This window comes from Phalangium opilio, unplaced genomic scaffold, assembly GCF_054372755.1.
Source record: "Phalangium opilio isolate 3A_F unplaced genomic scaffold, DU_Popi_V2 ptg000329l_1, whole genome shotgun sequence".
In the NCBI taxonomy this organism is placed as follows: domain Eukaryota; kingdom Metazoa; phylum Arthropoda; class Arachnida; order Opiliones; family Phalangiidae; genus Phalangium; species Phalangium opilio.
The window spans coordinates 7590409-7608497 of NW_028324226.1; the positions used below are offsets into that span (position 1 = coordinate 7590409).

At 35.2% G+C, this 18089-nt stretch overlaps 2 protein-coding genes and 1 long non-coding RNA gene across 12 annotated transcripts in view; 1 reads left to right on the forward strand and 2 right to left on the reverse strand.

Moving 5' to 3' along the window:
* LOC149610608 (potassium voltage-gated channel protein Shaw-like) overlaps positions 1-12538 on the reverse strand; it is a 519915-nt gene extending 507377 nt beyond the window's left edge. Inside the window, exons 1-2 of one of the 3 annotated variants that reach the window (XR_016376733.1) lie at positions 12403-12538; positions 10405-12099 (exon numbers count right to left, since the gene is read on the reverse strand). The gene's annotated coding sequence lies outside the window, so the exon portion shown is untranslated. Of the gene's footprint in view, positions 12270-12402 lie in introns of those variants that run through there. The other 2 variants (XR_016376732.1, XR_016376731.1) reach the window with 2 other exon arrangements.
* The window catches only part of LOC149610624 (potassium voltage-gated channel protein Shaw-like), a 227563-nt gene that overhangs the window by 76820 nt on the left and 132654 nt on the right, over positions 1-18089 (reverse strand). The window lies entirely within an intron of this gene.
* On the forward strand, positions 12265-12556 carry LOC149610627 (uncharacterized). The gene is made up of 2 exons (XR_016376740.1): positions 12265-12390; positions 12459-12556. It is a non-coding gene; the product is annotated as an uncharacterized LOC149610627 (long non-coding RNA).

Here is an 18089-nt window from a genome sequence, read left to right on the forward strand (position 1 = left end):
ACAATGAACCGCCTTCAGAATATATTTTTAGGAGTCCTAAACTAGGCGAATGATTTTCGTAAAGGTCATGCACAGAATTATATCCGGTTCTTTAATGGCCATTACGCGTCAACTTTAATCGATAAGCCGAAAGATAAATATTAAACCCAACTCGTTCCTTTCCCAGACCGTTGAACGCTGGGGCCTTGGCTCTACTTTCTGCCATATCAGAACCAACACTCTAACTTCGTTACTTCCCTTCTTGACGTGAACAGATCTTCCTTTAATGTTCCTCTAGTGTACATACACTGTCAGATACTCGTCTCTACTTAAGAACCTTTAAAAAGGACTGGTATCAGTCTTTTTTCCTTCGATAGATATCTCGAGCGGCGAAGTAAAAAAAAAAATTAACGCCTCAATATTGCCATCATATTTATTGAAAACTTGGGAAACGAAGATAATCTATAAGCTTATTTGGTTTCTTGAATTTAATCGTAGAAAGAGGGCCATTAATGCTCTTTCCTCGGCGTTTCACTCTAAACAGTTTAATTCTAACAACGAAGAAATGAAGTATCTCAATCCTTTAGGGAAGTGTTTCCCAAACGCATTGTAAACGACAAAGTATTTTTTTATTGAGATTTGAAAACTGTTTCGAGAGATTTTAAGATCAACTTTTGCAATTAAAGTCAAAAATTCACGTATTAGATGTATATTGCCATACGTTTATCAGATACATTCCGAAAGTATGACTACCTACACTTCGTTATGTTAGAGACTTACCGAGGGCTAGTTCAAGAACGTCGCTAGAATTGACTACACTCGGTTTTGTAGTCCATCTTCCCATTTAGTTTGTCCTAAGCCTTTGACAGCGCCTCACCAGGCGTCGCTTTACGATAATCTACGACGTATCACCTACGTTACTCCATGAGAAGGTCTCAGTAACCAGTGACAAATTTATATAACATATCTCTAGAACCTATGATATTACCTAAAAACGTGTTTGCCATGAAGTTGTTTTAACTTTTAAGTCACTATTGACCTATTAATAATCTAACTGACTCTAAAACAGTCTAAAAAAATCAAATTTTCGCTGAAGAGTTCACACGAAAGTATGGGTCACATTTCTACATTCGGACAGAAGATTTATCACAATTTACAAAACATCTACTGGAAACAATTCATTATAGTGGCTAGCCAGTCCCTTTTTCATTCTCCTTTATCTACAGAAAAGCTCATTTTAAATATGGGGTGAAATAATTGCTTAAGCACTTAGCCAGTGCCCCAAAAATACACCACTTGGTACTGTTGATTTTATTATAAGAATACAATTTGGCTACAAGCGTAGTTTGCTTTAGCTTAGCTGCCGCGTTACACACCACTTCCCTTCAATCTGCGCTGGGGGAAAGTTCTTTTATTCTTTCGGTTGGTAGCCTATTTGATTACGGTATAAAATTGCATTTATTTTGGGTAGGTTCATAGAAACTTAAGAGTTCAAACTTGATGGATTAATAATAAGAAATTAGAATAAATTATATTTATCATCATAATGTTTTGATAGCTGACAAATCTCAAAGCATAAATGGTCGCCATGAAAAATATCACAGAATGGGCCGTAGCTATTCTATAGTAACGACAACTTTTCAAATTAAATTTTTCAAACTCTAGATTAAAGACTCGGAAAGGAAATAGCATTACAAACTCAATATTATCATAAGTTGCGAACTTGTAGTCCCTGTAAGTCTTCGCAATAAAAATAAGTAATATCGTGCAATGAAACAAGCAAGGAGCAATAATAATAGAAGCTTACCAAGGTTTGAATTTCACTGGTTACAGTGAAAAGCCAACCTTGATAACTCTGTGCTGTTGAATTTTGTTTGCGACTTATATCGACTAAACCACATGCTAGATTGCATCAGCCATATGGGATACTTCTTTAATAACAAGAAATTTCAAGGGCAGATGCTAAGGATGCTAGTAAAGAAAAACCTTCCCTTGAATTGTGGACAAATCATCTCTTTTTCAAAGCTGCATGGGACTTCAGTATTAGTGAAGGTGCCATGTAAAGGCTCATCCTCGTGAAGATTTTAGTTCCATGTTTTCTTATACCTTCAAATTGCACTTTAAAATTCGATTTAAATCTCCTGTCACTTTTTTCCTTAATTGTAAAGTACAACAAAACTCTTCTGAGAACTTGTGACAAAAATTCTATAATCTCAAGACTCATCAGTAGTATACTGTATAGTTATGCTAAAACATTCTGAGCTTCCGCATTGACTTTAATAGAAAACCACAATCCAATTTCTCTAAATAGGTTAAACAAGATCTAGTTTAACGTTCTAACATCGGATAAGAGCAATTCCCATATATCTTGAAAAAGGCGTCAAATTGTTGGGAGGTAACTAATTGTAGACACAATCTCTTTTTCTAAGAGGCGTCAAACTATTGGTGAATTAAATAAACTTGTATTTCAAATTAATAAGAATTTGGGCTGTATACAGCTAGCAATCTGGCATTGAGCAAAACCTTAAAAGGAGCTAACCTGAACCCAACTTAGTAGCACTGTGTATTTGTAAAACGCGCATATGAGATTTGCTCATTTTATATTACGCTCTTGCGGGAAACTGCGCTTTTGCAACTGCGCAAAAATTGACAATTTGGCTTTTGGCTACTCACAAGATATTCTAATATCATAAGTTCATGAGAAATGTTCCATAAGTTTGTCACTCGTTACCAAGAGCTTGTCCTGAAGTGACGTAGGTGTAACGTCATAGATCGTGAGGCACTGTCAATGGCTTAGTACAGACTAAATAGGAACATCGACTGCAAAACTAAGTTCAGTCTCAGATTAATCTGAGGTCAGTCAAATCTCGCTTGTCGTTATCGAACTAGCTCTCAGTCAGTCTCTAGCATTATAAAGTATAGGTAATGTCATACTTATAGAACATATCATATAAACTTATAATAAATATCTATGTAAGTAAATTGATAAATTTTTCATAAATTCCTAACAAATTAAAACGAAAGCTTGAAACCAGCGAACCAAACTAAATTCATTATGTTTTATAATTTCGAAGACACTGAAGCTTTACATTTTACTGATTCAATAAATTTCCTGTACTGCATATAAAAGTAAAAGTATGGTGTGAAACTCTGAACTTATATTTTTAATGAAATTTAACAACGTAGCGCAAACGTCGCATAATATTCCAAGGCTTGTAAATTATAACCGAGGTCTCCGGGATTACCTTCCAAAACAGGCAAAACTTCGAGAGCTTCTAACGAGATATACTGTATGTTAGTGAAGTATAAAGGAATGGTGGAAAATTTATTTTCATCCTATAAATAATTCGGGCGACATTGAAATTTACCATATTTGGGCACACCTTCGTGATGGCCGAGCTATAAATGGGTATGAAATGAATAGAGAATAAGTTTCAGCTTCGAGAGGTAGAAACGGGTTAGTCCTGTCAAGGAGGATGTAAAAGAGGGGAGACTCGGTCTAGAAAGGGGAAGGTAAAAAGAACCGATAGGTGATTTCGCAAACTAGGTCATCACGTTCCAGCTTGTTTTAGTGTTTGTGCAACGTCACTACTACGTCATAGGTTTATTACATGGAAAACAGCATTCAGGGTTAAAAATCTATATTTTCGAGAGTAGGGTCAAAGGATTAAGCTGTCTGCTTATTCAAATGTTACAGTTGGGTTAGTGAATATGGATTTAGCAGCTAAATGGTTTGTTTCCTGTTTAATAATAATAATAATAATTATAATATTAATATTTATTTTGTAACCAAATTAATGAAAATTAAACACGTTTGTAAGCCTGTCTAATTGTAGCAGACGACACATAATGACTTTCAAGAAATACGACCGACAAAAGCCTATTTTTCTACAGTAGTAGGACTTTGTGTGACGCCTCAAGAATGCACGTGACCAGCCCGACTTTGCGAAATCACCTATACAGTGGTGCGCAACTTCGACGCGCAAGCCGTTGGTAAAGGCGCGCGTCACGTGATCGTTGTTGGAAACTTGGGACATTCAAAATTTGAAACAAGCTCATGAGGCTAGAGCAAGGAGGCTTGAACGCATGCACGAGAGTGTACGCTCTCTTGCTGTGAGGGGCTAGCGGTAACCATGGTAACCGGGGAACAGCACAGTACCGTTTTATTAACGGAGGACTACGTGAATTTTGCCTGACATCGGACCACCCCTCTTATACATTCTCCTTGGCCCTGCCTATCTTCTCTTACTCTTCTCAGCTCTTGAGCCTCGTAAGCGATTGATGTAAAGGATCGAAATTCATCCTTGATAAATGGGACTTTGTTTGCCAATCCTTTCGACGTATATATATATTACGCGCTTCGTTCGTCACGAGGCCGGTATTGAGCGACCCTCGATTTATTTGAGCATTCTTGGTTCTTAAAATTGAATATTCCGAGGAAGAGTTTTATCTGCGGAAATTTAAACTATTTAAATTTCGAACCGCAGGCTAGTTACGTTGCTTTTGGTTCCATGTCTTTGAGCTATATACATTATTTTACATATTTAAAATTTCACGCGGGACAAACTTAGATTGTATAGACCTATTTGACTTAAAAAATGGGGTACATAACCCTCAGTATCGGGACATACATTGCGGTCTCTACGCACTCTCATTATACAAAAAGGGAGGTGGAAGGCAAAGTTTACCGCTGTGGCTTCGCTCTTAATTACATCGAAATGGTCTATTGGGGGTTTTATTTAGTATTTCTGCCAATGACGGTCATCGACGTTTTATACCAGGTACAGAACCTTTCTTCGAAAGAAGTTAATGCTAAAAGGCAGTATTTATCATGTATGCACTTGTGCAAAATTTGGTTGTGGATGAATTGATGATTGTGAAGAAAGAAGAAAACATTCGGGATTGAAGTGTTTAAGATTTTCTATATAAAAAACTTTATTAGTATTTATTACACTCACTTAATTCTCCGCTAAGGCCCAGGCAAACTATTCGTGTACACCAGAAGGGGATAATAGAAGGATGACACACTCTCTCCTCGTAATACTTTAGTTATGTAACGTCATCCTTCCCAGGCTCACCCCTTTTGTTTGCTATCCCGCTCATCAAACTTCAGATGGGCATCGCAACATGGAGTGAATTATAATTGTTTGGCATTAAATCCCAGCAATCAACCCACAAACCTCGTCTGGACATGGGGCAAAAGTCCACAAGCGGCGCCTTGACAAATAGTTAAGCGCTAATAGAGTAACGATGAGGGAACTATTTATCGCGTATGTGATTCGGGTTAGCAACCTTGCTCCAAATGTAAAACGATGTTGGGAAGAATGACGATGCACTTACCCCGCTTTGTGGTACACTTCTCTCGAAGAAAAGTATTATCTACTTCTGGTGTACATATATTTATAGTATTTTTTGCTAACTTCGTAACATGCACTGCTTTTCTTACATAAAGGTATGGCAAGAGTGCTGGATTAAAATTTACCTTATTTAAATTATTATTTGACTACTTTGCTTTTTGTACCGTTTGGAGTCAAAAAATTCGCACACCAATATATTAATTCAATATTAAATTAATTAGTATTTGTTCATTCCTATTTCAAAAGAGTCAAATTAAATACGGAGAAATAAATTTGAAATCGCAATACTACTCAATTCAATATATTGAGTAAAACCTAATTCAATCCAATCCCCAACTGACTTTGTAAGGATATTTTTAAATCAGTTTCCTTTCTGTGGAAGAAAAAAATTAAATTTCATTTTTCCAGTGAATTATATTTTTTTGTTATTTTGCGAAATTCTCTGAAGGAAAATCATTTCCTTGTCGTTTTATAAAAATTTTGGAAATCCGCGTCTCGCCTTTTGGTTCAAATCCCATGAAATTAAAAGGTTCTTAATCTTTTTTTCATCTCTTTCTTTACTTTTAACAAATAAAAGTCTGGAAAATCGGCGTCGTTTCCCCCAGGGGATATAAAATGGGATGAAGCTTACCGATTGCTTCTCCGTCGTCATTTCGTTTTTTTAATTTTCTTATTAAGTTGGAATTCGAAGCACCAGAATCTCATTATTTGAAGAAAAAGTGTATTGCAAATGTTAACGTACTTGGCCTGATTCTCAATTTTAGATGCAGTTGAGAATAAACGCATTTCATGTGCAGAATGTGTATCACCAGGAGTTCATAATAACCCGAAGTACGAAACTGGTTAAAAAGCCCGAAACAACAAAGTTTCGCCGTAAAGCTCAGCGGATTCATACACCGCTTAACTCCCAAAGAAATAGTTACCCCATTTTTTAGCGCCCACGCGCATTACCATACACACTTCCGATTTAGCACTATTTTTATCTTGTGATTTTGGAGCGAAAATGGCTCACGTCTGCTTCTGTCGGAACGGTGTAAATTAAGCCTTGGCTAAGAAGTTGGCTTTTAGTCGGGGTTTCTAGTTTTCTACAAAACATTTAAACGATCGTCAATGATGTTTTGTTGTGATATGTGTGAGTGAGAATTCCGTGGTTAAATTAAAACGGTTTGGACAAATTTATTCCCAGTATCTTTAATATAAGAATTGCAACGTGTTTCTACGTCCACCATATCGCCATTTTTCTTTTCGACGGATATCCCAGCCAACGGAAGTTTTGGAACGAAAACCAAGGAGCATAGATACCACTACGATATACTGTAAAGTTGTATGTCCATAAACAGGCTAATCCTTTCTATGCGCAACGACAGAATCTTGTTGTTCGCAATTTTTACCATTAGCTCTATGGCCAGTTTCATACTTCCCCCCGAACTCCTGGTATCACTGATTTATCGATAATCTACGCCCAGCCCAACCCGCAGTACCTTTATGAGGGACGTTGCTCTTATGATAATAATCAATATGAAAATTAATTTGAATCCGGGGCCATTTTGAAAAATGGCGGCTAGGAATGATAAAATCGGAATAACGTACACAGTTTACACTTCAACCGACATCATTATTTAGTATACTAGTTTGATATATGCTATTAATGAGCTTTTTAGGACTGGTTTACACTTGGTGAATTTAAAGCGAAAATTCACGATGGCAACCGAAAAAGTTTTCGGCATCCGACGAATTGATGGCAAAACTTTCAGTCGGCGATTTCGAGTTTTTAATTTTTTTGGTCGAGCGCCCACTGACTAATCACCGTTCGACAACGACAGTCACCTGGCCCAGGGAGTGTCGCACGTGGAATATAATTTCGTTATCCTTCAAAATAAGTTGTTTTAAACCAGTCTTGAATAATTGGTTGTGTGTAGTACACGTAATGATTAGGCCTAAATTGCTTAAAATGGCCAGAAAAACTGAAGATTTTAATTTAGAATTTTTGGTGGGAAATTGTAATATTCCCTTATGACAAAAGGGGGAGCTATTTCTGTATTTTGCGAGTGGATTTTAAGTTAAAACAGCTTTCCGCAAGCGGAGCCTCCGGGATGAACTAGGCCCATGCGTGTGGCGAAGCGAGAATATTTTTTTAACTAATTTAGTTCGCCGTGTTTTCCCGTTTGGGGGCGCTGATACGACCGAAAAATAAACAAAGTTCAACCCCGTGACCCTGTCGACTGCTTAAGTATTTGGGCCAAGGTCGCGGATTGTAAGTATAAGTTTTTATAACTCTTACTGAATTATTTAAATTGAAATAATTTATTTTGTTGTCATCAATACAATCTAACCGAAATATTCAATGAAAAGTGAATAGCCCCAATAACATTTACGTTAATTTTAGGATGAAACTTTTCTCTATCGTAAAACTTTTATGACTGACCCCTAAAATATCAACGATAATTTAAGGAAGACCCCTGTCACAACGGTAATATAAGCGCCATCTCGTACGCATATTATAAAAAAACGTCTTGGTTTGGACCAAGGCCGAAAAAACAAACGATATGTGTGAGGTTTATCATTTGACTGAAGTTTCAGATATTGCAATTGTTTTAGTTATTTTTATCCATTTAATCCTTAATCAGTATTAAATTCAATCAACTGATTTTACTGTTAATCGATCCATTCCCTCTAAATTAATTGAAAAAATTACATATCTACGCTTTTTCAAGAACAATTACATTTTCCGAAAACATTTTATCATGAAATTAATTATTTTGAAGGGAGTACGTATTGAGGTGTCAATATAGAATATTTGAAATATTCTACTGACTTTCTTAAAAGAGCAGGTGAACTTTGACATAATTCGAAAGGAAAATGTAAATATTTAATAGTGGATTCCAAACAAGGGTGTTGCACTAATTTATACATTTAATTTCGTATAACGAAATGCTACATTTCTATTGTCGCCTCTATGAAGAAATGATTGCACTGCAATTTCCCTCTCCGTGCTTTAGAATTTCTTGGTCATGATTCAGTCTTCATTTGAAACGTCACCACCCCTTTCTACATTGTTGGCGCTATTGTACACCGGTTACGTATTACGTGTAATCCTTTTAGTACGCATAAAGACCATTTCGGAAAACACACAGGGGCGAGGCCACCATTGGGGTATTCTCCCTCACACCAAGGGTCACCGCCAGACTGTGCCAAAGTTCACTACAGGCAAGAGGCTAGTCAAATCTCACTGCCTATAGCGGTGCTTCTAGGCAAGAGAGAGAGAAGACCTCAATGGTGGTATCACCCCTGTGTTTTAATTATCTGTATGTAATTTCCAAAATGGTCCACTCACTTACAAATGTACACCGATTACACTGAGTTATCGGTCCTTCAGGCGCTAGCGAGTGTCAGGCCACAACCGTAATCATTCATGTACACGAATGTTTTATAGTTTTAGGTTATTAATGTTGGCGGGCAAGTCCGGAGAGTCATGTACCGTTCACTAATGTGAAAAGGTCTCGAACTATATGATAATATTGGCTGAGTGTGTTGCGACGGCTCAGATGACCCATACACTGGAACCACTGGTGATCGTAAAACTGTATATATTGGGAATATGAAGGAATGGGGGGGGGGAGTTACATCAAAAGCGCATACATTAAAATAAAATAATAAATTTTTTGTGTGCTACAGAGTGCCACCTACTCAAAGAAACCACACACGATAAACGTTGATGCTTTGTCTTATGAGGACGACATTAGTTTATAAATAAGTTTGAGCAAAATAAGTTATTTATCATAATTTCTTGAACATCAGTCTTCTCAGAAACTTACTACAGATTTAAACTTTTTTGCTGCAAACTTCAAAATTTGTCAAGCCAGCCTTAATTAAAACTATGACCGTCAATGTGCTTTCAAGTTAGTAATCATCGACACGAAATCCCTTCAAAATAATTAATTTCATGATAAAATGTTTTCGGAAAATGTAATTGTTCTTGAAAAAGCGTAGATATGTAATTTTTTCAATTAATTTAGAGGGAATGGATCGATTAACAGTAAAATCAGTTGATTGAATTTAATACTGATTAAGGATTAAATGGATAAAAATAACTAAAACAATTGCAATATCTGAAACTTCAGTCAAATGATAAACCTCACACATATCGTTTGTTTTTTCGGCCTTGGTCCAAACCAAGACGTTTTTTTATAATATCTGTCACTTCAGTCTTAATGTAATTAAAATTTGAATAATTTTATTTTTGCTTTACCGTCAAACATTTGGGGTTGATCTATTTCTAATTGCTTAAAGAAGTACTTAATTATCGTTAATTACATTTAACTTATATCCAATAACATTGATTTTGATATCCATATAATGTTGTACCATAAGTCTATTATGGGGACCTTACATAATAGACTTATGGTTGTACATTATTTATGAAAGAAGTTTAAAAACGACGGTATTTGAAATATGGAAGAAAAATATTTGTTTCGTAACACTGTATACACATACAGTATTGTCGAGATCAGACCAACAGCATTGAATGTTGCCAGATTAAATTGTTGCTGGTGATTTTACGAACTATGTTAATGATATATTAAAATTTAAATGGAAAAGTTACATTTTGACACATTCCTAACCCTAAAATTTTGTATTTGGAGCCTATTAAATGCATTATAGTGATAATGTAATTAATTTTAGTGTTAAATAGGAAAACGTTTAGGCTGAAAGAACTCGCGTAGTTTAATCTTATTTTCTTATTTCAGTTAAAGGTTATCTATAGTTACCCAAAAAACCTGTTGTTTTCGATTAATTTCACGTTAAATATGGTTATTAAGTTGAAATTAACGGCTTATCTTCTTTTATTAGTGTTATTGCAGTTTATTATACGAGTTTGAATAAGAAATTCTCCTAAATTGCAAACTTTAGAGGAGTGCCTGTTTGACTCTTGCGGAACAATCACTATTTTGCCCCAAAACTTTTAAATATCGCGCCTTTTCAATGGCTCTCTTTTAAAAATGGGAAAAATGCTTTTAAATGACAATTTAATTAATCGTAAGAATTCAACAGGAAAATGGAGGCTGGGTGAAAGATAAGTGTAGTTTTAATTTTAATTTGTTAGTTTAATTATAAGGTATCTATGAATTTACCCAAAACATTCGTGTTTTGGGCTAATTTCACATTAATTATACTTAAGTTTAATTTAACGGCTTATCTTGTTTATCTAGCGTGGATTTCGTTTATAAAACAAGTTTCAATAAAATATTAACTTTAATTGCAATCACCCTAAAATTTTAATGTATGCGCTTCTGATGTATTTTAACGATCATTTAAATTAATTTGAAAGTGAAATAGGAAACTACTGTGGCTGTACGAAAAACTTGTGATGTTTTAATCTTAATTTGAGCGTGGTTCTCGTGAGAGTGGATTAAGCTTAAAATTTATTTGAATTTTTTACCCTAATTGCAATGTTTAGTGCAGTTTAATATTTTTTCCGCAAATTCATTTTTTAACCCAAAACTTTTGAATTTCGCGGCAATTATTGTACTTTAAAATAGTTTAAATTAACTTAAGTGTCAAATAGAAAATATTCGACTTTACCAATGGCTCGGGTAGTTTTAATCAAAATTAAAGAGTTATTTAAAAGTTATTTGAGCCTTTATCCAAAAAATGTATATTTTGGTTTAATTTCACGTTAATTATGTTTAATTAACGTAGGACTGTTTTGGCACTATACATTTAGTGTTATAAAATGAGTTTAAATGTATACTTCACCTTAATTGCAATTTTTAGTGGAGTTTTAGATTCTCATTTTACCCTAAAGTTTTGAATTTCGCGCCTATTAAGGTACTTTGGAGATAATTTAAATTAGCTTATGTGTGGGGCTTTACCAACGGCTTGGGTAGATACAATCTTAATCAAGAACATCATTTAAGAGTTATCTGAGTTTTCATCCAAAAAAATGTATATTTTAGTTTAATTTTACCTTAATTACAGTTAATTACGTTGAAATTAACTTGTCGTCAGTGCTCATTAAGCTTATAAAATGTCTTTTAAAAAATAATTCACCTTAACTCTAATGTTTAGAGGAGTTTTTGATTATTTCCAACAAATTGCGTTAAATTTTTATCATATCCTGAGCTAGGTTTGTGGTAACATAAAGATTATCTATACAATATGTTAATGAATGATGTTATTCTATAGTTTAGCTTTAATATCAGTAATTAAATCAAATACCTTTACAATTCATAGCAATTTAAACCAATAAACAAACGGCAATGTGGACTGTGGAAATAGAAAACAACGTAACCCTCCGTTTCTAACGTGGTTAGGTTGAGAGAATCTGGGTTGTAAACATGAAAATTATTTGACTAATTAAATTATATAACGACACTGTCCTCCTGGATTAACCAGCACAACTGTTTCTTATGAATTAAACAATCCACTGTTAGTAACAAGTAGTTTATAAAATGATAACGTAACATCACTGTATGACTGATTCAATAGGATCAAAATTGTTTTAACGAATAATCTGGTCCTCTACATTGGTTTAGTTTCAGGAATTATACCACACACATTGACAATTAGTAGCATTTTAGTGAGATTAACAAATAATGAAACCGTTTATACCAGTCCTCAAATGAGAATGTTGACTTAACAGCGCTAACATTAACACCACTCTTTTAACTGCCGAAGGGAAAACAAATTGGAAATTTTGTCATCTTTCCTGTAATATTTTGAAGTCGAATTCTTCACAGGGTGAAAACACTACCGTTGATTTCTAAACCATAATAATTTGGATATATATGCCATTTTTTACTGTCATAGATACAGTATTAAGTTACAAGAAGCGTAAAACCTTGGCCCTAGGGTTGGGATTTGTAGCATGAATCGAAGCAGACTACGTATTTTGTAATTCCAAACAGAGCTGGAAATTAGCTTTCTAATAATCTTTAAAAGGAAAGACACTATAAACACTATATAACATAGAGTAACTAAAATACAACTTAAGCCTTGGCCGTAAAGAACGTCGAAAAGCTTACTTTAAATGATATAAAAACCTCTATTAACTGTAATTATTTACCTGAATTACTTTTCTAGACGAAAATTCGACCTGATAACGACGTATTTCTTATTAAGGGTGCTACAGTTAATTAGAAAATACATATAAAGGTGCTCAAGCTCGGACGAAATACAAAAGTAATTTGCTGGAGTCTACTGCTAAGAAATTAGGAAAATCAGCAAGAAAGCCAACATTTACAATTAGTCAACGTAACTTGTTAGCACCCACAAACCTAGGACCTTCTAGTTGTCAACGAGAACGAAATGAAGAAAATAGGTTTAAGCGCGCTATAAGGTTAGGCTGACATCTGACCCAAAAGTAATTTTTTGACTTACTACCTTAATTAGTTAAATTACAAAAATTAGAATTCATTAATTGAAAATCGAAACCCGTAAGTTTCCCGTTTAATAAATGCTTGTTAATTTAGAAGTATTCCGAAAACTAACTTCGCTATACTTTTTCCGTATGGCCTATGACCATTTCGTTAAAAAAACGAAAATTTTTTAATGCTTTTTCTATGGGACGCTAACCCTAAAAGGTGTGACTTTTTCTTTAACATTACGGAAGGGTGTCATGTCATATCTACAAGGGCCTACCGGCCCTGTAGAATATGGTGAAAATATTTCCTCAACAAACTGGATATTTCCCCACATAAAATTTGACATGCATGGGCCTAGTTCATCCCGGAGGCTCCGCCGCAAGACATCGGCGCTTTTCCAACTTCACTCTAAGACGCCTTCGGTCTGCCCCGAGCGCTGTTAAGCACTTAACGGTTTTTGCGGTTGAACATGTCGCCGTCTTTCAAAATGACGACCCAACACTTGCAAATATCAAGGATCCTTTAGATCCTAGTTTTCAATAAGAGCTAATTCCTACTGCTAACTTCATTAACTATAGGATTGCATTACTTCAACTATTGCGCATTCGTAAGGGAGATTTACTTCGAATTATGGTTGTTAATGCTGCGCAGTAAACTTCGTGAAGAAGAGTTGTAAATAATCTTCTCCGATAAAAATCTTTTTATAGTCTTAAAAATCTTTTTCTTGAATGGAGGCAAACTTCTGGTTGCTATTTTCTTCTGCGTGTTTCTCTTGTTCTATTCTCGCTCTTCTTTTTCTACAACATCTAACCGATTCGTTCCGGAAACTTGGTATTGCTTTAAAACTGCCAACGTTAAATTCTTTCTCGTGTCTCGTTATGTATCGAAAGTTACAACACTGTTTTTTAGCCTCCTTTTAAAGACTTTTTCAACTATTTATATACGTGAATCAATGAAAAGAACTATAAGACATGCCTAGAGATGCGAGTCGGTAATTTACCGGCCGTAAATTACCGGTAACTTTTCAAATACCGCGTAAATTACCGATTTATATCTCACCGTAATACTAAAACGGTACTCTACTGGTAAATTACTTAAATTAACGCGGTAATAAGCTTATGAAAATATAAAATACCATAAATTACGGTAACTTTTGTTGTTCTGAAAATTTTAGTCGGTAATTTACCCGGTAAATTACCATTTTTAAAAATTAAGGTAATTTCACATCTCTAGATATGCCGTATCCGAATTTTAACTAGAACCTCTTATGATAACAAATTTAATGTCCGTTATTGATTCTAGTAAAAAATGGATATTTGATTGATTATATGCAACAAAGATTCATAATTTCTTAATTTATTTGGAAATTTTTGACTTCAGACTGAAAAAAATACTTTCTAAAAATGACAGAATGATATCTGAAGTACCATGAAGATATTTTAGAGGTGGTACGAGTTTGTATCATATCCATTTATTGACGTCAACAGGCCCTGAACAGGGCTCAGATTTCATGAGCTTACATTACCCATAACCTACAGAGCGCACTATCAGCCACTCGTGTTTATTAATCGGCTAGTAGAGTCAGACCATGACCGACCCCCAAGAATATGGAATTTACAAGTTTCCAGGTGAAATTTCATACTCAATGGCTCCCGGCATGGTCGAGAAAATTGCTTACAGAGGAAGATTTAAACTTGTATCTAGTTTTGAAGGCTCAGTATTTACCATTCCTTCTATTGTCTCTATTTCAACGAACATCCTTGGCCTATAAGTTTGTGGTGTTTCCGTTTGAAACACGTTTTGTTTTAACGAGCTACAAAGTTTTATTTTTATTTCTTATGTTTTTAGAAAAACCAGAACAGAAGAAGAGGAAAGCGAGGGAAAAGTAGCAGTGAAGAGGAAGAATTTTAGATAATTCCTTGGCTCTTTCGAAAACTGGGGAGTTTCCGCTGTACTTTCTATTTTGTCGACCTTTATCCGTGGCTCCTAATGTTTATTTTTCGATAAGTTATTCACACCGTATTCCTCTCGTACACTTCTTTCTTTTCCGCGGTCGCTTTCATCTTTTCCTATTTTCCCTTGTTTTCCCTTCCCGCAAATCCTTTGACGATCGGATTTAAAATAACGGGAGACCCTATATGTATGTATCTTATCTATATAAGTTTTCCCCTTTTCGTCACGTTCAAGCTCCTATCTCTGGATTTTTATTTTTGTTGAAGTTGCACGTTTTTACATAAAGTTAAATAAAAAGAAAAATAATGGGTGTTCGACTTTGGGAAAGCAAAAGTTAACGAAATGTTGCAACTTTAAAACAGAGGAAATAATACTAATTTTGGAAACCACTTGAGGTTTAAGTGCGTATTCTAAAACTTCGCATTGCCCAGAAATTATTTAAACATTGGACCTAATTATGTATATGTAGTCCTAAAACAAAGAACAAATATAAAATTGATAGCAAAATTTACTCGATTAGTCATAAAACTTAAATACCGCTTATCCAATTGAAGGAGAATGAAAAGGTCAAACCAATGAAATACCCGTTAGTTCACTTTTAACTGACAAAATCCTTAATAAAACTTCTCAAAAGTATTCCGTTAATTGTACATAATTTAAGGTGATATTCGAAGCCTTATTTTAATTTTTGATTTACATAGTGCCACAAGGAAATCTAACCAATTAGCGATGGACACCATAATCACGTGACACTATCATGAGCTGGCAGCACGTGATCTTATTCCTGAAGTGGCTACATGGTTTGAGTTCCGTAAGGTGGTTTTTATTCAAATCCACGTTTCATTTATCAAAAACGAACTTTAAGCTTAGTATTTAATTCCTAAATTTAAAAGTTTTATTAATGACTTCAATGTTATTTTATCAAAATAAATAGATCAAAAAAATTCTTGTCTAGCCACTCTATTCTCCATTTAACACAACTGAAACGCGAGTCTTCACGCAGTTTCAGTCAAAACATCTGTATGTCATGGACCGGCTTTGGCAAGTGGAACGTAACTTAACGTGCCATCTGCCGTGTCTCAACGGGTTCGAGTCCTAATTTGCGAAGATAAAACCCTCCACATCCTGATATTGGTTTCAATTATCAAGAGACCAGCCTGGACCCAAGGCAGAAAAGGACGAAAGAGCCATGAGAATAAATTTTGCGGGCGATCGCATTTTCACGGTCAGAAGAGCTTAATTTGAACAAACATGCTTTGGAAACCGCTCGCGCCTTGTTTCTCGAATAATCCTCGTTAATTAACGAATTTAAGCCGATCCAACGCCACGCTATGTTTTAGTTCCGCTTATGACTCCAAGCATTAATTATACTTAAGCGGATACAGCATTGATGCTGCAGCTAGGATTCAAATAATAAAATATCAGGAGTTTTTCTATCACCCAAGAATTGAAAATGCAGAACGCGATACACTGGCGACTCCAGTAAATAGTTAGACAGAGGTATCCAGACCATTTAGATGTCAAAAAAGATACACTAACAGTTCATTTTGAATCAAAGCTTGAATAACTTGGCTCGAAGAAGGTGTGACAGACCCCGAGGAAATTACCTCAAGGCAAGGACCCAATAACTTCCTTGGACCATTTCGATGTAACTGAGAGGGAGAGCAACGGGGTAAAACTCTGCCCTCCCTCTTGATTTTTGGTGCCTTCGCTGTAGTATTTTGTATCATGAATGTCCGCTGAGACGGCAATGTATCAACCCCCTTGTATGTCCCAATTCCGAGGGTTGCCTACCCCTTTTCATTTTACGTCGAAAAGGTCCATTGACTAATCCCTTTTATGCCGAGCTTTAGAAACTTATCGTGATAACATTGAAAATTTTGCTTATGACTTTTCAAACGATCGAAATATTGTTAAGAATATTATTAAAGGATAAGGAGGATGCCTATTAGTACTATTTTAAGTAAAATCGAGTTGGTGTTTTTTTAATTAATGTGGGTCCCTCTAGAGTTAAAGATTATTGGTCAATTTTAGAACAAAAGCGGTTCCTTTAAATCGGCTTTACGATTATCAGAAGTAAGATAAAGGACTAGAAGTATCGAGGTAACCAAATTCTTCACTTGGCAAAAGTGAATATTCTTGATAACACACCAACAGTTGGCCCTCTGGTAGCGGTTTCTGCATTTTCCCTCCAAAAAGTGAGATGCTCGGGATGGTAGACGGTCGAACTAGATTCAAGCACCCGCGTCCGTGTTCCGCGGCTTTAGGCTAATGGGAAGGGGGTAGGAAATATTTTTGGAACTCGACCAATTTTTTTCTCTAAGCGGCATAAAATCCTCAAATGTGTTTACTAGTGCCAGGATCTATTGCCAATGCTAGAGTCCTTTACTTCTAGTCCCTTATGTTACTTCTGCTTATATCTATAATACTTTCTAATATTAAAAGTCGTTAGTTGTACGTAACATCCATTTGCTTAATCTATTAAGTAAGGCCAACCTTGTTAAACACTGTACACTGTTCTCTTACTAATTGCCTGCCCTGTCGAAACTTGTACTTCTCAAAATTAGATTGCACTTTGGATATAAACAAGCTCCCTATTCCCTAGCCTAATTGGGAACGTTTCTTTATTTTTAAAGAAGGGCTATTGTATAACCAGGTATGGACTATGTTTCATTAGTGTATATATGATCTGGTCTGGTACTTCTATCTCTAGACTATTATGCCACGTACAATACCGTGGTTATACGTCATTACGTTCCCAGATGAAATGAAAAGGGTCTACAGTTATACATCGTACGTTATTTCGATTGTTGCCGACCTAAAACCGACTTGATCCGGAACTCGACTAAATGGTCAAAGCTAATTACGGCGAAAAGGATAGAAAACACTGTTCAATAGAAACATGTACTCTATTTTCAACATCGTATGTCAAAGGATTCCCAAGATCCATTGATTAGTAAGCGAGAGGATTTCATAAACAACGATAGATATAATTGGTGTTCCAAAAAGGATAGGTAGTACAGCAGGTTCTATGGGAAATTTTGAGCCGAAACGTTTCTATGACATTTTTCTCTGAGTGTCGCACCATTTGCAAATTCTCATTTTTGAGCCTTGTACGGATGACCCGTTAGATAAACAAGTTGGAAAACCAAAATTAACCTCTCCGAGACGAGACGCAATTAAGAGGTTTTTTTTAAATAATTAAATGTAATTGATATTATTTTAATCGTCATTAATTTACCTTGATTCTAATAAATTCGTTTTAAGAAACTTTATTCCCAAAATCTTTTTAAACATAGCTATTGTTGTTTATGCCTCTTCAACAATTTTTGGAAATTTAGGGTATATATGGCGATTGATTCACAATGAATGGTAAGAAACACCGAAAACTGTGAACCTTTGGTGGAAGCCATTCCATTGGGAGGCTAGACGTTTC